This window comes from Lissotriton helveticus, chromosome 5_1 (assembly GCF_964261635.1).
Source record: "Lissotriton helveticus chromosome 5_1, aLisHel1.1, whole genome shotgun sequence".
Classification (NCBI taxonomy): domain Eukaryota; kingdom Metazoa; phylum Chordata; class Amphibia; order Caudata; family Salamandridae; genus Lissotriton; species Lissotriton helveticus.
This window is the reverse complement of record NC_136065.1, coordinates 2,090,615,441-2,090,638,118: the sequence shown is the minus strand read 5'-3', so window position 1 is coordinate 2,090,638,118 and position 22,678 is coordinate 2,090,615,441.

Below are 22,678 nucleotides of genomic sequence, written 5' to 3'. Positions count from 1 at the left end.
CGGGTGGCACGAGGCGCCGCGCGCGCGGCGGATGCGCCCGCGGAGGTCGGCCCCGCGCGCATTGTCGCGCGCCGCAATCTGCTCGCGCAAATTTGCATGCCCCAAAAAGCCATTAACTTAAAATATACAGTTATTGTACCTTTCTGGGACCGGCGCCATACAAATGCTTATTGCATGTGCTCATAGCTCCATCGAGCAGATGGTAAATCATGAAATTTTATGAAATTATTACGCCAGCGAGGTGTTTTGAAAAGGAGCAGCTGTGAAGGAGATGGGACGTTATAAACACTCACAGGTGTTCCGTGTTTCCCACCGCCAGCCACAACATAAAAAATTAAATTATAAACAAACAGGCAAATGTTGTAATCTCTCTCATAGACACACTACTTACAGGGAAATTGCTTAAACTAAGCAAAGAATTCAATTTTAATTTGCATAAAATATTTATCAAGGCTAAGAAATTTCCGAGCGGCTCCTCGGCTGCCAATTTTTAGATTAGCAAGGCATGCAGAGGTGCAATAGAGAAAACATGCGAGGACGCCATTAGGCAATGCCCTGATGACCACTTCACCCAGGCGCATATGGACAAGTACGCCTAATCGGGAAGCGATGTCCGGTGCCAGTTTTTGCAACCAGATTGTTTTTCTCATTATGTTTTTATTTCTACCTAAACTGTTAATTAGGCACTTGAAAGATTTTTTTATGGAAGTGTAAGTGTAACAAGCTGTTTTATTTTTCATGTATACTTTCTCTGTGTTATGCAAATGGCTGCCTCTCACAAAGGTATGGCAGCTTTTCGCCGATTAGTGATCAGCCTCTTCCGAACTGCTTTGAAATAAGTTTTGTCCGCCAAATTATAGCTTTTATGTTTTTTTGATCTGTTCGTACAAAAGGGATGCAGCCCCTACCCTCTGGGGAGAAACCCCAGTTGAGATTTTGGGCTATTATGCAAATAGTGCCAGTTCAGATCTAGAGCATAGAAATGTTTCTCATGAATATTCAATTTGCACATCCTCAAAATACAGCCTGGCCATGATTTCTGCTTCCCGGGAACAACACATTTGAGAGACAAAGACCACAACTGCTTCTTCATTCCTTAAAAGCAGGGAAATATTCCATCCAATCTACAGCACATAGGTCTGTCGCCTTGGAAAGTGGATTATGACACCGACATAACTATCCGGACAGTCTTTCCAGGAACACACCCCAAATCTGTCTCAGAGAAGTCGTCAACTGCCTGGAGAACTGTATTACTCAGGGCAGGACTCGACTACGGGAACGCCCTCTACTCAGGAACAACAACCAAGCTCCTGAGACAACTACAACGAACCCAGAACGCCTCGGCACGACTGATCCTCGACGTCCCCCGACGCAGCCACATCACACCCCACCTGAGAGGCCTACACAGGCTCCCCGTCAACAAGAGAATCACCTTCAAACTCTTCACCCACGCACACAAAGCGCTACACAACACCGGACCAACATACCTCAACAACCGACTCAGCTTCCACACCCCCACCCGCAACCTCTGCTCTGCCACCCTCGCCCTCGCCACAGTTCCTCGTATCCGGAAAACCACCGCTGGCGGCAGATTCTTCTCCTACCTCGCCGCCAAGAACTGGAACGCTCTCCCTACCAGCCTACCACAGACCCAGGACCTGCTGGCCTTCAGAAGTCTTCTCAAGACCTGGCTCTTCGATCAGTAGCAGCCCCCCCCCAGCGCCTTGAGACCCTCACGGGTATGTAGCGCGCTTTACAAATGCATTGATTGATTGATTGATTGATTGAGCCCATCATGTTTTTTGCCCACCATGCCTCTGCAGGCAGAGACCAGCCATATGCAAATCAGACTAAGCCCTGCTCCAATAGGAAGAGTCTTGCTTGACCAGGTCCACTTCAGATGAGAATGTACACAACCTTCATTGATCTATGCAGGCCTCATCAGAGTGCTACAGCTTGATTGCTATCATATAGTGAGGAAGGGACCCAAAATGGGCGGGAAAACAGCCTGAATAAATACCAACAGCAGGGACTGATACAAGCATTACACCCATAAATGTTTTGTTTTTATCTGTCAACTTTGACAAGACACTTGAGGCAGTTAGGGAACAGAAGAAGCCTTTGCAAGACAGGTCAGCCAGAAGTCAACGGGGAATAACTCATCGCTAATTCACAAATGTCAACATGTCTTTGAATCAAGAGAGCAGGGTGGACTTCATCCATAAAAATCGATCCCGCGGGCCGTTGGGTCAATACAGTCATTAAAGAGAGAGCGAGAGACACTCTCATGTTGTGGGGATGCACCATTTGACATTGATTTACCAAAATGCCAATGGTAGCACAAGTGGTATCTCATAGACACTTTGACAGGGATGATCTTTTCCCCAATGTCCCTCTTTTTGGCCCTGAACTGTCTCCTAAATTCTGTTGAGAGGCTGGTTGAAAGGGCAAACAGTGGAATCTAAGAAGAATAAACAGGCCTCTGATTTCTGTTTACGTCCTCTTCCTGCCCCGTCTCATGACCCCTGAGACCACGGATACCATGGTCAATGCCTTGTGAACAAAAAGTCAACCCTGGGGTAGCTGTTGCCATCCCATACTAATTTATTTCAGTATAATGCTCCTTGCAGGATGGGGAGAAAGAGGCCACAGCCTTGAGGAGAGTCAACGTTGAGCTTCTGCGCTGGCGAATCAAGGGTATATAGAAAGGTATTTCAGCCTATCCCCTTATGTTTTTTGTAGCTCTTCGATGGCAGGTTGGCCAAGCAGAATGGCTTCTGAGGTGTGTGAGGGTGCCGCAATTTAACAACATTTCAAACATCAATACAGTTACTCAATAAAAAAAACAATGACATAAGGCAAACCTGGAAAACATATACAAATTAGAAATCGCAAATACTAGCATAAAAAACGGAAAGTGCAAATAAAAAAAGCTGACAAAGTTTCGCTATTCATTCTGTCAGTTCTTCCAAAGAGATAGTTCAACAATTTGCCATGAGAGAACCACAGAGTTTCATAGGGGGTGTTAAAACCTAAGCAGTAATACACCTCACTGAGTTTGCCCAACTCTATGAAATATCTAGCCCACTTGTCTTGGAGTGTTCTGGGTTGCACAGGCACTACTACCTATGCCAACTTTTCAGGTGGGTACCACCTCAGAATACCTTTCTGCTCATGCCACTGTTTCAACAACAGCTGGATGGTCGCTGATTAATTGTACCAAAACATCTTGGACCTGAAGCTTAGTGCACAGTCTATGAAGACATGTGGGTTGTTTGGGACTGTGTTCTCAAACCCTCTCTCTCAAGACTGAAGAGCGTTCTAAAATGGCATCCGGAAGACTTTTAAATGGAGTAGAATCCCAGTCCCTGTAAGCAAAGAAGGTGAGAAAGGCTTTTCCATTCCATCCTAAATAATTCTTCTAGGTAACCAGTCATGCATTTTAAGAACTTGCCGAATGTCTCCACATGCTCATTTATCTATGCGTGCAAAGCAGCGGATACCTTATGAATTACTCCAAACATCCCATATGTATTCTTCCTGGACTGAAGTGGTCCATCTGTAAGAAACACTTCCTTTCAGAACTCCACTTGAGTAAAAAAATGGCAGCCAATGCTTTTCCCACCACAAACACAGCGATGTTTATGAGGGGCACAGTTTCATGAAAGTGGGTGGCATATTCTACAACAACCAAATCCCTGTTCGCTGATACAGTCCCGGGTGTCAGAGGTAAAGAATGTCCTTACCTGGACTTTCAAGAGGAACCAACACTCACTGGCAACAATATCAGGGCAGCCTTTATCTGGTCTTTTGTACCAGCTTGTCATGAAAGGCCTACAAAACTCCTGGATCTTGATCCCTTATCTGAGGCCGGTAGCAATGACTTACCACTCAATATTAAGTTACTCATCATACCAATATGTCCAGACAAAGCAATGTGGTGAGCCGAGTTGAATAGACTTTTTCCATAGCACTGAAGCACTGGTAGCCTTATAACAAGTCCATGGTGAAGGTCCCTTGACTCACACTGTACACACAATCATTCTCGCATCTTGGGAACTACCCAGGGTGATTACATATGCTTGTCTCCTGAAGAAGGACTTCCAGGGCTGGTGGACACCCCCCTCTGCACTATGCAGAGTTCTGCCAGGTTTGGGCCCCCTGTTGACCCAAACCTGGTCTCTAGGTCAGAAATGTCAGTCTCAGGGTCTTAGGATCCCCCCCTGCAAGAGGAGGTGGCTCCATATTCAATGGCTTCTATGTAGCTGACTTCACCTAACTCCTATCTCATCCTTCCTCTGGGGTTCAAGAGCTTTTTTTGCAGAGTCAAAATCCCCAGATGTTTTCTTATTAGCAACCCATACTGTAGTAGTCAAAGCAGCTAATGCAGACCGTTTAATAAGATACATTTGCCTTGTAAGACTTGGCACAAATCTAAGTTCCTCTAGGCAGTGACCCATAGTACTCTAGGGTGACCGTCTGCCGTGGCTGGTTCTACACAGTACTCCGAACACCGATCACCCTAAAAAACAGATCACGATCCAGGAGGCACTACCAAAGTGAGGCTTCAACCATTTCATGTGCAGTTTCACAAGGGCCCTACAATGCATGAGATACTTCGCATCCCTGATTTTCTTCAGCTAGGAGACACTACTCAAAGCCTATCTCTTATCTCCCATTGTTTGATTGGCGCCTGGGTGTCTCAGAGCGGTCATTGGGATCTAATTTAGGGAGACCTCCTTGTGGCCCACAAAAGTGTTTGCAACCACTTCCAAAGGGTACCTTTCTACATGGCTAGTTCCAAAAAGCATTGTCTCAGAAGGAAGGTCTTGCTACAGAGAGTTAATTGAGAATCCACATCCATGAATAGGCCACATCATACACCAGCCCTTAATCCAGAAGCTCTTCTCGATTCTCTACATCAAAAAAATACAAAGAAAGGGAACACAGCGGGTCTTCTACAGCTCAAAAACTTAAGGTGGCAAAAAATGTATCCAACAAGCGCTTCAATCGAGTATTGATCTACATGAGGTGGGCTGCAAATTGGCATGATGCTGGAGAAAAACCTTGTCACAACAGACAAAGACCTGCAACACACAAATGATGCAATATTATAGAGCAAGCTCTACAGATAGCAAAGAATCAGCTCTATGCTGTCACAATTAATCAGGCGAAAAATAAAACGGGAACGTTTCACACTTTTTAGCCAAGTGACTGACCCTGAGTAATCTAAAGAGGTGTTTTTACTACAGACCAAGACTGCCAGAACCTCATGACCTAGTACAGACAGATTCTTAAAAAATGAGCTCACACCTCAGAAACTCCAAAAAGCCCATCAACAACCAGTCAGATCCTCCAAACACCAAAACCCCATTCTCATCCTTCACCAGTATGAGCCTGAAGCAGATAATCAAAACTGCTAGTAGGATAAAATCTTTGACTATGTCTAAGGATCCTTCCATACATAGCTTCTACTATACTTGCCCTCACTGGGCCAGAAGGCACTGGGAATTATCACTGCATCATTTCTCCAAAGAATAGCACTGAATTCCTTAAAACACACAAATATCACTCATTTAGTGGACAAGCCAAAGACTAATCCATGTGATTCAGTAAACTTTAGACCCATCTCACTCCTCCCTTTCATCAATACAATCTTAGAAGGAAAACCCCTGCCTCAAATACAAGTCTTGTAAAAGCAAATAACATTCTCTATTAAAGTCATCAAGTTTTGGCTAGGGAGACGAAAAGAGTCTGTGATTTCCAACATTAGGGAAGACCTACGCGCCTCCCTGAAGAGTAAATGGTGGAAGACCTTATCCTTCTAGAGAAACTGTCAGCATAGGACACTGTGGATGAAAATAAGTGCTTACATGTTTTAATTGTATTTTTCTTGGAAAGCCAACATATTAAAGTGGGCTCACCTTAAATTCCAAATCTACCAGGTGATGTTCAATTCTGCAAGCAGCTGGGCAACTCTGAGTAACAGAACAACAATATGTACACCCGCCAAAAAACATCCATCACTGGATTAAGGACAGCTATTGGGCCTCAGTGGTGCTAATGCTTATGTTCTTAGGGGGGAGACCCAGCAGCCATCAGTCTGACCTTCCTCTTGCTGAATGAGCCAGCTGATACTCATGCAGTAAAGAGCTCAGGAGCACGGTTCATCAGAATCTTTCTATTGATCACCAAATCTCCAAAGTGATTAAAAACAAGAACTTTCACGCCATGCTACTAAGAAGGATCCTCCTGCTACTCCATGATTTGAAGTGCATTGAATTGACCAGGACACTGCTGGTACTGAGAATTACTTGTTGCAAATTTTCTATACTGGAGCCCATAGGAAAAATAATGCAAAATCAGTTTACAGAGCCAAGCAGCTTGGCTCTTCTTCATCCTAGTGAAATCAGATTACATTGCCCTGGGTTTCAAAGGCTATCTCTGGTGCAGAAAATAAAATTCAAATGTCTCTGCACCATCTTCAGAACAAGGGAGGCCATGGCCCTAAATACTTGAAAGCATTTTTCGTTTCATAAGCCCTCAGACATAATCTGAGATCACGCGAGGCAGACCTGATTGTGCAAGCCTGTTACAACCACAAAAACATAGAAGGGGATACGTTTGGGTGCTGGGTGCAACACTCTGGAGTGTGTTGTGGTCAGACCTCAGAAGCCTGTACAATGTAGCTATGTTCAAGTAAAAACTGCAAACAGGGCTATTGGAAGAGGTTCTTCCATCTTGTCTTGATGTTCCTGGTACTCCCTGCTTCCATCCCAAAGAGACAGGACCCAGAAGAGTTAAAATGATCCCCAAGGATAGAAGTCACAGAGGTACCATCAGTCGATCCCAGGCTCACCCTTGTCACTGTTCATCCACTTTAGAGGAAGAAAAAGAGTCATTTAGGAACTTCCAATCTGTCGTCAACAACAACCCTGCAAAATGGCTCTGATTACAAGCCAGGGCTTTACACACCACACAACAAAATTAATAAATTAACACTTCAATAAATAAATAAATAAATAAATAAATAAATAGATAAATACAAATATAAATAAATAAGGAATTTTCAGACACCTTGTCCAGGGACTTAAAGTCCTCTAGTAACTCAGCTAATGGGACTGAAATAATCTTGATAGTCCCTCTTGTCACCACTGAGCCAATGTCAAACTGAAAGCAAACATGAGTTGGTCTCTTGGGAATATATGACGTTACAACACATACAACGCATTCTTTTACAATGGAGACTTTACATCGCAACTACCATTCCATCGCATGATTTTACAACGCATGCCATTACAACGCATTTTTCAAAACTACGATTACAAAGCATACCATTACAACGCATAATACTTTTAGGGCAAGAGTAGGGTAAGTGTTGGATAGTGTAGGGGTAAAAATGTCTATTCCCACTCCAGTGAGTGAAACAGTAGTGTAAGTGTTGGATAGTGGAGGGGTAAAAATTACCATTCCCACTCCAGTGAGTGCAACAGTAGGGAAAGTGTTGGATAGTGTTGGGGTAAAAATTACTATTCCCATGTACCCCAAAACCCATACCCACCCTAATACTAAAAGAATCTCCATTACTTAACTTATAATGCGTTGTAATGGCACGCATTGTAATGGTATGCGTTGTAATGGCATGCGTTGTAGTGACATGCGTTGTAATGGCATGCATTGTAATGGCATGCGATGTAAAGGCAGTTGCATTGTAATAGTTGCATTGTAAAGGTAGGTCTTGTAATGGATGTTTCCCGGCTTTTGGTGATGCAAGTACTAGGCCTAACATGACCAACCCTTCTACCCTCTCATAAGACCCTTTAGTCAAACAGCTGCTTGATTTTACTTATGCGAGGTGTCCTGGAACTTAACTCATACAGCAGTTTGTTGGGGTGGAGGGAAGGGCTCTGTGACTCCTTCCACAGAGGAACTGTTCCATCCTTTGTTTACCAGTACCACAGGAATGGCATCTCAGACCTCCAAACCTGACCCATTATTTGTGTGCCACTCACAGGTGCTTTCTTCTGCATTCTTACATCATTCGGCCTGGTGTGAACCATGACTTGGTGTAGATCTGAAAAATATATCCTGAGCCAGAATATATAACCCATAATTTGTCTTGAGTTTGCTACACCTTATCTAGGTACTCAGTGATTTCCATGCAATGCCCCTGCATGCTTTTATACACTGGTGTGGCTTTGATAAATTTCTGAACATTGATAAAATCCTGTTCAGGAGTCAACCCAAAGTTCCTACAAAAAGCCTCCATTATGAGTGAATAGTTTGATTTGTTTGTTGTTTGTAGTGTGAGAATGCGTGTCTGGTATTAACGTGACCTCACCATGGTTAGTGAATGCCAGCGTTCCTTGTGTACTAGGTGCATATAGCATTGCAACTGAAAGCAGACAGCGATGTTAATTATATATGTTCGATTTCGGCCGTTACCGACCGGTATTTGGGTTTTGTAATGTAGGGGCCCTTTGATTTACAGAATCAGTAAATTTACCGATTCTGTAAATCATTATGTAGGTGGCACAGTAAACAGTGTCACCGGCCCCTAAGAATTCGTTATTTACCATGTAATACAATTGCATGGTAAATAACGAATCCCTGTGTAAATGCACATCTGTGCATGTACACCTGTGCCATGTGGCACACAGGGCATGTCTGTGTGCCACATGGCACACAAGCCCGAAACAGGGGTGCAACAGGGTGTCAAAGTGACACCCTGTCCCCCTTGGCAATTCGGTATTTTTACAGATTCGGTAATTACCGAATCGGTATTTGCCATTGATTCCTATGGGCTTCAAGGCCCATAGGAATCAATGGCAAATACCGATTTGGTAATTACCGAATCAGTAAATACCGAATCCTACCGATTCAGTATTTGTTACCGAATAATTACCTACATCAGATTTACCGATTCATGAATACCGAATCGGTAAAATTCGGTATTCATGAATCGGTAAATCTGATTTACCTACATCTAGACCCAAATCCCTAGTGGTAAGATTTGTAACTAAATATAAACATTCAAACATTCCCATGGGAATCAATGTACACATCTAAAAAAAAATGCCAAAGGTAGTTATTTAGAATTTTACTGCCAGATCCACTACATCTCACCTTCTGTCTTGTTAGGTCCCTGTGGCTATTACACGACCTTATTTGCTGAACAAGATGTCAGGTGAATCTCACTGTTATGGCAGCCAATTTGCTATTTATTAATTTCACATATGACCTCAGAGCAGAATTTTGGTTCAGAAAAAAAAAAAACAATTGGGTCTGACATGCTTAGAGTTTTTTTCCAATGGAGTGGGGGGGAGGGGGCATTTCAGCTTTTACTACCTGGGCCCTACAGGTGTATCATGCCAGACCCAGGCAGGAAAAAGTAACTATTAAAAGCTTATCCTGTGACTTCGGCTGGGTGAAGGTGCATCTTCCCAGGCACGTTTTGGCTGAGACCTCAGGTTGGCATGAATTCAATGCCACCGGCAGAAGACAGGCATGCGCAGTGGTGTACTTCAATATGGATTCCTGCGTGTCTCGCAGACCCTCGGGAACCCGGTACATGAAAAGTAAGCGAAAATAAATTAAAACACAGAACATAAATGAATACACTGTATACCATGAATAGCTACTCTATACCCCTTTACTTAAAAATATACTTATGGCATTAAAGTTTAGTGCAACAGACAATGACATGAAAGCATCAGTGCAAGCTTCACCATGTGAGGACACAGGCAGCCATCTTAAAAGCCAGTGCGCAAGCGCAAAGGTTCCCACCAGAACTGCAAGTACGTCACGTCACGTGAGTGTGACTAACGCATGCGCAGAAGAAAACCCCGCCAAGCAGCGGCCATTTTTAGATACGAGCGTTATTGAGTTAGTAAACACATAGGCAAGCGTCACTAGGACACCCCAATGTGAAAAAATAAAGGAAAATTAGTAAGACAAACATATGAGGTTACTTGATTAACATTAATCGAGGGTCATGAATTCAAGCAAGGCGCATAATATGCGAATCCTTGCTCCATCAGCTACACTGTTGAACCAGGATTACTACCCCACATCTAAATAAGACCAGAGAACCATGGGCTTGGGTTATGCTAAACCCATACCTTCCAAGTCCCCTCGTTTGGCCACAGCTTAGGTGATCTGAACTCATGAGATCTATTGACTACGGTCAGATATCTTATATTCCTACAGAGCCTTCAAGATGTAAGGAAGCCATCCTAGTGAAATAAAAATATTTTAATCAGTACCACTCATGGTGCCAAATGTTTATCTTTGGTAAGGTGTATTCTGCGTTTGATCTGGGGGTACCTCAGACCAAAACAGGCACTAAAAGTTTTCAAGTTGCCAAAAGAAGAAGTGGGTGATCTCTGCCAGGCTTTGGATCTTACTTTGGGTTGCAATAGGTACATATCTGGATATTGTATCTAACTCTGGGCTACAAGCTGCGCTGGTTCAAGCAGAATCAGCGGAGTCCTCCATGTATTACCTATGGATGCGGTAGGCAGTAGTTGGCAGCCTACTATGTTTATCTGAACCAAGTAACTACATAAAAGTAAGGTTTAAAACAGAGGAAAGGAGACACCAGGAGGGAAGTGAGGGGGGTGGAGGGGTTGTTCTTTTGGGGGAGGGGGTGTTTGGAGGTCGGGTGTTTGGTTTGCCGTACCTCATTGTGATATCTTTTCTTTAAATTAGCATCACTAATTTTGAGAGGGGGATGTAGCAAGACTCGGGATCATATGCAGCTGAACCCATCATAGCTTACTATTTTGTAACCCCGGAGCCTGCGCGCCCTCGGGTGGCCTTGAGGTCATTACCCTGTTTGTTGTGCTCTGTTTGATGCTCAATAAAAATAAATTTTGACAAAAAAATAAATAAATAAAATAGATCCCAAAAAATTGTAGAAAACTAACGCAGAATAGAACAATGCAAAAAGAAAAAAAAAACAGAGGAAAACGCTCTTCCTATCTTCAAGGAAAGGCAGAGGCTGTTTAGTACTACAAAAGTTATTGTCTACACCTTTGTGGTACTCCACTACCCTTTGCGGGATCTTTCTGCCCTTGGCAATAGCCTGTCAGATTGGCAGCCTCTATCAAAAATGGAAATTGATCTCTTTTAAACACATTCAATAGACTGAAGTAGATTCTGTAAATATTTGAAAATCTGGAATTATTTGAGAAGATAACATAATTTCACACTGGAGGCGGTGATCCATGACATTACAGAAGCTTTCAAGACATGGGCTGGAAACAGTCAGTAACATTTGAAAGATATTAATAGGACACTTTCGGGATGATCTTAAGAAAGAGGTGGGACAAAGATAAATATCAAATATAATACTACCGGCAAAATTAAAAGCTTGACATTTCAAAATCCTATTTCTGTTATATCTCGCACCAATCAAACTATTCACATGTGAATTCACGCTGCAACTGATCCAGAGTGGGGGATTTAATACACATGCTTGTGACATGCCCCATTTTGAGAGCTATTTGGGACCACATTTTTCAACACTTCGCGGCTTATTTAAAAGCCTGATACGCCGCCATAACGGAACTTTTTTGACATTTTTGCAACACACAGTGAAGACCCATCTTTACGAGGCCACGGAAAGCAACCCTGCGTGGCTTTTCATGGCCTCATAGATATGGTGTAAGGCAACACAGGATAAGTCACTACGTTGCCTCAACTGGGTCAGGGAGGTTTGCCATGCACGTTGCAGTGGGTGTTTCCTTCAACGCCCATGGTTTTTTACACATTCCTAGATTTACAATATAGAGTAAATTTGGGCATGCGTCAAACCCCTGCGCCCCCCCCCAGGGACGTAACGGTTGTTTTTGGGAAGGGATGTGTTCCTGCACAACAACAACCTGATTTCAATGCATGAACCCTTGTGCCATAGTGCAAAGGTGGCTGTTTTGGCGCTATACAGCCATATGTGTGCCAGCGCAGTGTAAGAGGAGAGGAATGCGCCATATCTCATAGATTCTGGTCATTCCTGGCCTTTTCTTTTCACTCTGGGCAGCACAGCAAAGTGACAGGCAGTGCTGCCCTGTGTCAAATTGTTGTAAATAATGCCCTTTGTGTCTGTGCAAAGTCAAGTAATTGCTGCAAATTGTTGATTTGTTATTTACTTTCCAGAGCATTGAATTGCACTGGAAAGTTCCCTAAATCTGATGCAAAGTAGTGCCTTAGCTGCTTTGCGTCAATGGGGCATCCCATTGGTGGTAAAAGGGCATTCCTCTGGTACTGACAACCATTTATTGATTCAAAGTCTACTAACAATGGTAGACAGGGCCTTGCGTCAAAAATTACAATTACTCAAGGCACGTGCAAAACAATCTAAACTTTTTTTCAAAGTTTGCATGTGTGCAGCATTTTACAGAACACATACAAAGTGGATATTTTTTTAAGTTAGTCTAAGTTAAAGTTAGTCCAGTGTTTTGTACTGGAAGAGTACCCTTCCAGGACAAAACCTCTGCTAAATTCAGACACACACCTTTGCAATGTGGTGCCAGAGCTTAGGGGTTGATTAGGATTGCGGTGAATCCGCATCCTCCGGGAGCCACCGCCGGCCCGGAGGATGCGGATTCACCTCTGCGGTACATGAAAAGACCCCCCGCCACATTAGGATGGCTGGGGGGTCATCAGCGGACGGGAAGACTGTCCGCCGCTTTTCCGCCGCGGTCGCCTTCCGACAGTGGCGGAAAAGCTCTAATATGGTGGCGGTGTCTATCAGACACCGTCAGCCATATTAGGATGTGCTTCAGGACATGCCAAAGGCATACGGTCTTTTCTTTGGGGGCCCGTTGCGGGCCCCCAAGGTGAAGAGGGGGTGGGGGGTGCACATGGGGGGTACCTATGGTACCCCCCCTGCATTTGCATGCACAAAGCGGCAGGCACCGCTCATGACGGAACGGTTCCGTCACGGCCTGCTCGCCGCGCCTGCGCGGCGCTGATTTCGCGCCTGCGTGGCACATTTCATTAAGCGGGCGGGGCCGTGACGGAACCGTTCCGTCATGAGCACAGCCCACCCGAGGGGCATGACGGAACCGTTCCGTCAATAGCGTCGAAAGAGTTAATATTAAGGGGTGGATTTGGATAGAATCAAAGTTGATGTGGACCTTGCATTTGGTTAAGTTTCCCACAGTTTCCTGAAGTTTTTTTTTTTTTTAACAGATTTTATTTGTCACAGGTCACATACATTGCATAGCTCCGTAATCCGGAGACTGCTGCACACATCAATGAAATTACAATAATGCCGTAGACTTTAATACCAGAAAACAACCCCCGACCCCACCACCCCCCGATTGCGTAAACGCCATCCCAACTAAAGGATTACATGACCAATGTAGTACACTAAGTCCGTCCAGCACCCCACAGATCACTATCCTCATCCCAATTCAAATAGGTACAATAGATGTCTCCTCCGGCGGCGGGTCAAGCTCCAACCCCCGATAGTCCGCCCACCCAGTTTCCTAAAGTTTAGAGGTATCCCCACTGGTTAGGAAACAAAAGAATGATAATAGACTGACATATTGTTTGCTAATGGACTATATTTGATAGTGTCTGGGTCGATCTAGTTAGGAGCAGAGCAGTATGTCTATAAAAGTGGACACCAAAGGACTTTGCTGTTGTTTTATAGTGCTGTCATTCACCACTGCCCCCTGTTTGGCCTGGGGCAGCTGTTGAGTATGAAAACATCTTTTTACTTGGTGCATATGCGTGTGGTATATTTACTTTACAATCTTCTGAATGGTTGATATGTAGCTTGGTAAAGGATTATGGATGTGCTGTTGAGGGTACAATGCCAGTCCAAGTATATAAAATGGTACGGTGCAGTTCTGAGCATGAGTGTGATGGTCACTTGTGGTTTGATGCAATGTTGTACATGTGATGATGTCAGTTTGTGTGTCAAATGTTTTTGTTGGTGTAGAGCAAAGTGTGAACATGATTCAATGGGAAACAACCTTTACAACACAACTTTTACAACGCACTACCATTACAACTAAACTTTTACAACGCAACATCCATTACATCGCATGCCATTACAACGCGACCATTACAACGCATGACACTACAACTCATACCACTACAGCGCATGTCATTACAACGCGTACCATTACAACGCATAACATTACAACGCATAGTACCCTTACACTATCCAACACTTACCCTACTGTTGCACCCCCTGGAGTTAGAATAGTAATTTTTACCCCTACAATATCCAACACTTACCTACTGTTGCACCCCCCTGGAGTTAGAATAGTAATTTTTACCCCTACACTATCCAATACTTACCATACATGCAATGTAATGTTATGAGTTGTAATGATATGCGTTGTAAAGGTATTATGCGTTGTAATGGAATGCGTTGTAAAGATAGTTTTTAAAAATTCATTGTAATGGCATGCGTTGTAATGGAAAGCGTTGTAATGGATGTTGCGTTGTAAAAAATGCGTTGTAAAGATATGCGTTGTAAAAGTATGCGTTGTACCGTCATACATCCTGATTCAATATGTAAGTCTGGTTGTGGTGGCAATGCTAACCAATGTAATGGTTTCCCGCTATGTTATATGAACGGTGGTACTCGGGGTTGCATCTAATGTGTATCCTGGGAGTCATTCAGTTTGAAGTTTGAGTGTCACTTGATATTTCTTTTTTTTCTGCTGGAAATCCTTAGCCCATACGGTGGCTTGAAGATGTATTGTGCATTGGGATAGTGCCAGGGGTTTTGTCTTTTGTGTATCATCTTCAATAGAAAAAAACTCCTAACATATCTTGCTGTGTGTTACTAGAAGGGTCAGTGTTGTAATTCATGGAGGTACATCAGCTCTTAGTACAAGGGATGTCTGAGCCATCCCTTGTAATCTGCCCATAGACCTTGCCATCGTTGGTGGGAGCTCCAGTTTTTGGAGTTATATAGTGCGACTTCCAGCTTGTATCAATCCACCACATGTTCCTTGTTGTAGTATCTTTAGACATCCAAGCCATAGCAAAAGAGAGCCTGGCAACTGAAATCGATATAAAAATTGTCTTTCAGAAGGTGGAATTATATTCACGTCACAAGCACAGCTCACCCGCGAGGCGTGACGGAACGGTTCTGTCACCCGCGCCCCCCCCGGCGACCGTTAGCGGTGCGGCGGAATAGCCGCCGCAGCAAAGGTGTTAAAGACAGCCATACTCTACAAGATCTATAGGACCATGGCCTGTACAAATCCTCATAACATAATCTCACATAACAGAACAAGACATGACAGGAAAGGAACTGGCATGGCTTGACACAACACTACATGATATTGCATAGCACAACACAACACAACGTAACATAACAAAGCATAACATAACATAGCCTTACATAGCATAGCATACCATAGCATAACATAACACAACATTAAAACATAAAACGTCAGCCGCATGCAGCTGGTGTTGTCAGATGCATCTTCTAAAGCTGCACTATTCTGCATTTCTAAACCAAGCATGCTTACATTCCAGGGTCAGTAAGCTGTTCTGGTAATGTCACTTCTTCCTCAATCCTAAAAATAGCCCTCCAGTCTCAGACTCCCCTGCCCCCCATCCATGGTTGTCGTGTACACACAGTAGACTCCAGCACGCGCCTGGGCTCTGCCGTTCCTGGTTTCCTTCAATCATTTCTCCCCCAGTGCACAGAGAGCCTTTTGTAATTGATTCCACACAATGAGATTGACGAGGCTGTGACTAACCTACCAATTTCACACCGGTCTTCTCTGACGTCCTGTCCACCTCAGCGGCCAGGCATATCTGAAAGGCAGAGTTTACCAGTTCTCGCGAGAGTGGTCGGAACTACCTGTCTTAACGTCTGACTGGGAAGTTTTCCTGTTCCTGTCAAGTAATTGTCACTGATACCTCTTGCCAGAGAACTGCAAGCTGGGCATCGACTCATTATCATAGTCGCCAAGAAGTTGAATGTGTGTTTTTTTCTTAATTCTTAAGCAATTTGCATTTAACCCCTTCACTGCGGCGGCTATTCCGCCGCCGTGCTAAGGGGGCGGGGCGGCAGCGTGGCGGGTGAATGCTGGTGATGGAACCGCTCCGTCACCAGCCGTGGTTGCGCTGTGCTCATGACGGAGCGGTTCCGCCACGGCCCGGCCCGCTCAATGGAACGCTCAGCGCAGGCGCGGAATCCGCGCCGCGCAGGCGTGCCGAGCGGGCCGTGACGGAACCACTCCGTCATCAGCACAGCGCGACCGCAGCTGATGACGGAGTGGTTCCGTCACCAGCAGGGGAGGGGTTAATGCCTAAACTAACATTTGGTTTGAGGAGAGAATGCTTCAATGAAAGAAACAGAAACTTGAGAGTCACTCCATTTTATTAAGCATCACTACCTTTTGGCTTTGCCCAAACTTATTTTGTATGTGAATGGGTTTTTGTACGAAGATGTGACACGAGTGGCCTGGTATCAGTGTAGCAAACAGAAACTCGCTCACCCATATAGTCACTTACCCACCCAGCCACTCATTCATACAGATACCCACTCACTCACTTATACAGTCACTACACACCCAATTATCCACCTATAGAGCCACTCACACCACTACTCACTCACCCATTACATCAAATGACACATCCACTCACTCACCAATACAGCCACTCACACAGCATCTCACTCATCCACACAGCTACTCACACACCCACGTATATACCCATACAGCCACTGACACACCCATACACACAAGGATACATGCAGTAACATAGCCACTCCCATAATATATGTTAGAAGAAGAATCACTCAATAGTAGTGCACCTAGTATACTACTGTAACTTTTGTAGTAGGTTAGTAGATATGTTTAACACCCATAAATTGTTAAAAATACTTACACTCATACTAGTGACCATTCAGCGCCAGGACACCTTCGGGTAACAGTGCGCTTTGAAAATGTGAAAAATAAATAAATACATAAATACACTCTCTTGGTAATGTTATCAGTGATGTAATTTGAGATGTCATCAGTGATGTCATGATTGATGAGAGTGACCATGTCATGAGTGATGTAATATGTGAGGTCATAAGCAGTGCATCACTGGGATGTAAGTTGTAGTTATCTCACGTAACTATAACTGCCAATTTCACTAGTTTTGTGTGAGTGAAATTTTAGCCAGGTCGGGGGTCGAAGGCAGAGAATTTCAAGCAGCTCTGGGGGTGGAAAACTCCAGAACATTCTCCTACTTCAAACCTGGCACCAGGTAAAAATATTGGTTCTTATACCCAACACTTCAGTGCACCTCTGGACATGTGGAAGACTCAGAAGGACAACTGTGCTGCTGTGTGAGAAGGACTTCTAATCTGTTGCCCTGCTGCATAAGTGAACAGGGCTGGACCTGTATCTTGAACCCAGGACCAAACAGTGACTCCAAGGGCTAGTTGTCTGGCCTCCTGATCAGAGTCTGAGGAACAAAAATGGCTCAAACCACCTTGAACTCAGCATCTGGACTCTGTCTGCTGTAAGTCCCACCGCCAAAGTGGTGCTAGCCTAGTCCTGGAACCTCAGAAGTGGGCCTGAAGGTGATCTGTCAGTCCATCTGTGGTCTTGTGAGCAGAACCGATGCAGTGTGACACATCTTCTCACAGTTGCATAGAAACCGCTGCTGCCCAACGTGTCCTCGAAGCAGACCTTTGCATCGCATACTCCTCGTCAATGGAATTCTCGTTGATTACACAGGACTTTGCACTGTAGCCCTGCAGCTTCCTCAGAACCACCGCTGCACAACGCATCCTCAATGCAGGACTACACATCACAAGTACCTCATCAATGGCATCTTTGATGACGATACAGGACTCCGCATCACAGCCCCACAACTTCCATCGAACCGCTGCAGCGTGGTGCATCCTCAAAGTGGGATCTTGCAGCTCTCCACAACCAGGATTTAAGGTACTTTGGGCCTAACATGGTACATGTATCCGGCCCGAGCTCAAGTGTGGCAAGCCTGAGCTTGTGACTTTTTCCCGGGCCGGCATGACCATATAACCACAGTTGGTACTTTGGGATTTTAGCCACTATTTTCACTTACAATTTTGAAATTGCATATCTCTGGTTCTACTGATTGTATTGTTTTAGCTTTGGCCTCGAATCATTTATTAATTGTTTTCTAAATCGGTGTGTGATTTTTATTGCATTGCATTTTCACTGTGATACTGTATGAAGTGCTGCATAAATACACATTGCCTCTTAGCTAAGCCTGACTGCTTTTGTTCCAAGCTTCCAGGGAGTTAAGCATAGGTTAATTTGGGGTTTGCTTGTGCTGGCAGATATTGTGGTTGCTGCTTGAGTTGGCCCTCCCCCTTAACCAATAACTTGAATTCCTTCATCTCTCTGTGTTTTAAAATAATTGCTGCTTGCTATTAGCTGAACCAAACCCACTAAAGTGTTTGTGTGACATGGACCCTAATATAAGCAGTGAAACTGACACTCTACTCCCCAGAGAGCATCACAATACAGTTGTAATTGGAGTGAAGTTGGCTTCTAACACACATAGGCCTGTATTACCATACAGGCTCACTTTCACTGTTAGCGTTACGGTGCACCTTTAATCACATGTGCACCTTTATTGTGAATGCGCTGCCCTCGGGGCAGACGCAAAGTCACGCTACCCTGTGGGCAGTGCATTCAAGGGAAGTACGGGGCGGCTGCTTCAAACCCGCTCCGTGTTTCATAGTGCAGGCGGCATGCCACCTGCACTTTCAAGAAGAGAGAGAGAGAGAGAGAGCCTTCTGCAGGCTGGTGCAGTGAATGACTGCACTCGCCTGCAAAGGGATGTCCAGGGGGGTCTATGGGACCCTGTTTTTCCCCTCCACAGGGCTGCCCTTAGGAGGCACACTTAAAGTGTGCCACCTATGTGCCTCCTAAAGGCATGTTTGCCTCTGTGCCCACATCCATAATATGGCACGCGCACAGAGACAAAGGCTACATCCCCATGCATATGAGGGAACACCCCCTAATGATAGTGCTGGCGCTACATGTGTGCGAGAACTATTTGTATTAAAGAAGGGACTGCACAAGCATCCGTGGCCTCTTCTGTAATACCAAAGTGCCTAAGGGGTGCAGAAAATGGGTGCACATGCCTGTTGTGGCCCCAGGACACACTCTGTAATAGGGCTCCTGGAACCTGATATCATAGAGCTGTCAATTTCTCATCAGACCTCACTCCCCACCTGCCCCTTTACACTGTGTAGTCTGTGCTGCCCAACTCCTGCAGTGTGTGCCTTTTACAGATTTGTGCTTCCCGACACAGGACTTTGTAGAGAAATAGATGCATTGCCTCAAGAAACAAACACAAGGAACTGATGGACAGAGCGCTGAAAATGTTCAGACACTCACCCCCAATCACAGATCTGGGTTCAAACTGGAACGGCATGGGGAGCAAAAGAATTATGGATTGAGGCCCAGATCTCAGTACTGGGGTGAATGTATGACATTGTTCTACATTCTGTCCATCATCTGTTCTTTTTGCATTTGTCACCCCGAGTGGGACTGGTTTTCCCAGGCGCGAGTCCCATGCTCTGCATGCCACTGGAGTCAAGCTTTCCTGGCTGAAGAGTGGTGAAACCCTGAAACCAGTCCTAGGATGATTGTTTCCAGTCCAAGGAGGACCTGGCCTGGCAGTTCGGGCTGGACTGTTCTCATTGGGCTCAGGATCAAGACTGATTTACATAAGGCTGGGTTCAAACTGGAATGGCATGGGGAGCAAAAAAACAATGGATTTAGGCCCAGATCTCAGTTCTGGGGTGAATGTATGACATTGTTCTGCATTCTGTACATCATCTGTTCTTTTTGCATTTTTCACCCCGAGTGGGACAGGTATGCCCAGACCTGGGTCCCGTGCTCTCCATGCCACTGTAATCAAGCTATCCTGGCTGAAAAGGGGTGAAACCCCGAAACCGGCCTTGGATGCTTGTTTCCAGGCCTGGATAGACCTGGCCTGGAAGTTCGGGCTGGATTGTTCCATTGGGCACTGGATCAAGACTGATTTGCATATGGCGGGGTTCAAACTGGAATTGCATTGGGAGCAAAGAAACGATGAATTTAGGCCCAGATCTCAGTACTGGGGTGAATGTACGAATGTGTGCTGCATTCTGTCCATTATCTGTTATTTTTGCATTTATCACCCCGAGTGGGACGGGTATGCCCCAACGGTCGTAGGATGCTTGTTTCCAGTCCAGGGAGGACCTGGCCTGGTAGTTCAGACTGGACTGTTCCCATTGGTTGCAGGATCAAGACTGATTTGCATATGGCTGGGTTCAAATTGGAATGGCATGGGGAGCAAAAACAAGATGGATTTAGGCCCAGATCTCTGTACGGGGGTGAATGTATGACATTGTTCTGTATTCTGTCCATCAACTGTTGTTTTTGCACTTACCTCAAGAAACGGAATGTACGAGATGGCAACTGAAGCGAATGATTAGCGAAAGAAATTGAATGATATTTGAAACCATATTGAAGTTGCCATTGGAATAGAAAGAAATTTCACCCTAAGGTTTTTTTCATAGCATTGAGCAACAACAGAGCAGGAGCAAATTTTATATATTTATTAAAATGACTCACAGCGAACAAGTGACAATGTTGGGAAAGAAAACAGAAGAGTGTCTGGCTTGGATTTTCTCCTCATTGCACTCTTCCTTATATTACTAAGTTCTTATAAAGTATGTTGGTTTATTGAGAGCATTGACTTTGTATGTTTTTAAAGTTTATTCTTGCCTTCAGGGGGAGCCAGTGGTGGGGGTAAAAATGGGTAATTCGTAAAAAAAAGTGGTTAATTATCTATAAAATCTATGTCTGACCTATATTTAAGGGGACATCAGGCTGGACAGTCTTGACACATTTTAACTCCACTGTACTATGCAAATTCGGGAGACTTGACACTACCATGCAAGGCACGTAATCCCCAAAATTCTCTCATCTACATGTGTGTACTTGAAAACATGTCCAGTCCTAATTGTTTACCATTATGCATACTACTAAAGAACATACTCTGATGTGGAAAGGCATGACTAAGGAGCATTTCATAAAACCCTCAAAGTCTGAAAGAGGAATGTAAAAGCATTCATAGGTGGCTTTCAACCTCCGCCTCGTGCACCTACCGGCAGCCACCTTACTTCTAACAGATTGATACAACGAGGGAAACACAAGAAATTCTCTCTTTATGTCCTCCCATTTCCACCTTTTGTGCCACTCACTGTCCCAGCTATCTGATACTATTGGAACAAGACCACACTGCAGCCTTGTGGAATCTCTACAAGGCCCAACCTTTGCAGATTCTCCACTTCCCCATCTTTGCTATTCCTATTTTGAACTTTCCATTGAATGGCACAACGTTATGTGTTTCTAAACCCTAAATACCAAAACATAAATCATGTTAGCCCTACGGTTGATTTGTTCCATGATCTTCTTGTCAAAATATTCACTGAAGATCAAATTAGAAATAGAATTATAGATAGGTAAAAGTGTATAATCGGGATATTTTTCACCTCGGTGACTTCAAATGGACCAGAGAAGAGCTCCAATTGTCTTTGATGTCACTCTGAACCCTGAGATATAAGCATCCCCATTATTCACTTTTTACTCATATATAATTATATTTTATATATAGCCCAAGGTTGTCTGCTCTTGCATCTGCTTTCAAATGCTACACAGGGACAGAGGAGTAATGAGGGAGCTATGCATACCATGGACGTCCCTTCCAAAGATAAAAACCCCTGTCTGCTACCACCCACCTCTACCATCCCTTTGTACCTCTCCTTTCCTTCTCTACACAAAGTTGTGCACTCTGCTCTTTACAGGAGCAAAGAGTCATTGATGCACTGAGAGGGTCTCTGAAGCCCTGTCAGAGCGGTTGAAATTTCTTTATGATGTAGCAACAATCGGAAACACCACTGTTGCTCCATCACAGCAGTGAATACGCTGGTTTAGAATATGGTTATTCACAATAGGATGTATGTCGTTACAACGCATGCTTTTTCAACGCATGCCTTTACAACGCAGGTTTTACAACGCAAGTCGTTACAACGACTTGCGTTGGGGGGCGCTGGATAGTGAATAGTTTAATTTACTATTCCAACTCCAGTCCCCGTGGATAGTAGGGAAGGTTTTGGATAGTAAATTAAACTATTCCCTATCCTACAGCGCCCTCCAGTGCAAGTCGTTGTAATGACTTGCGTTGTAATTCCTGCGTTGTAAAGGTACTGCGTGGAAAAAGTTTCATTGTAAAGATGTTTCCCTTCACAATAAGCCCTAGTTAGGAATTGAATAAATCTCAAATGGCAATACAGACATATCACAGAAACATAACAGAGTTGACTTCACCCTCTTCAGCTTGAGCCAATACAAACATGGGCTTTCCAGCCGGCTATCGTCTTTGAAGGTTTATGTTCTGCATTGGTAGCAGTGAAACACAGAGTATTCATTCGTCTCTCTTGATTTCTACAGCTTCCAATACGCATGAATCTGTACGGAGCCTTAATCGCCAGTGACAGATCTGTCCCCATCTCTTCGCAGGTACAGAAATGGCTAGGCATGGGTAGGTCCAATTCATTAAGAAGTGGCTCGTCAATAGTGTGTGAGCTGATTAGTCCTTCCAGAAACCATTTAGAACGAATCAGATGTATCTTAGAGCTGTCTTGAACTTAAAA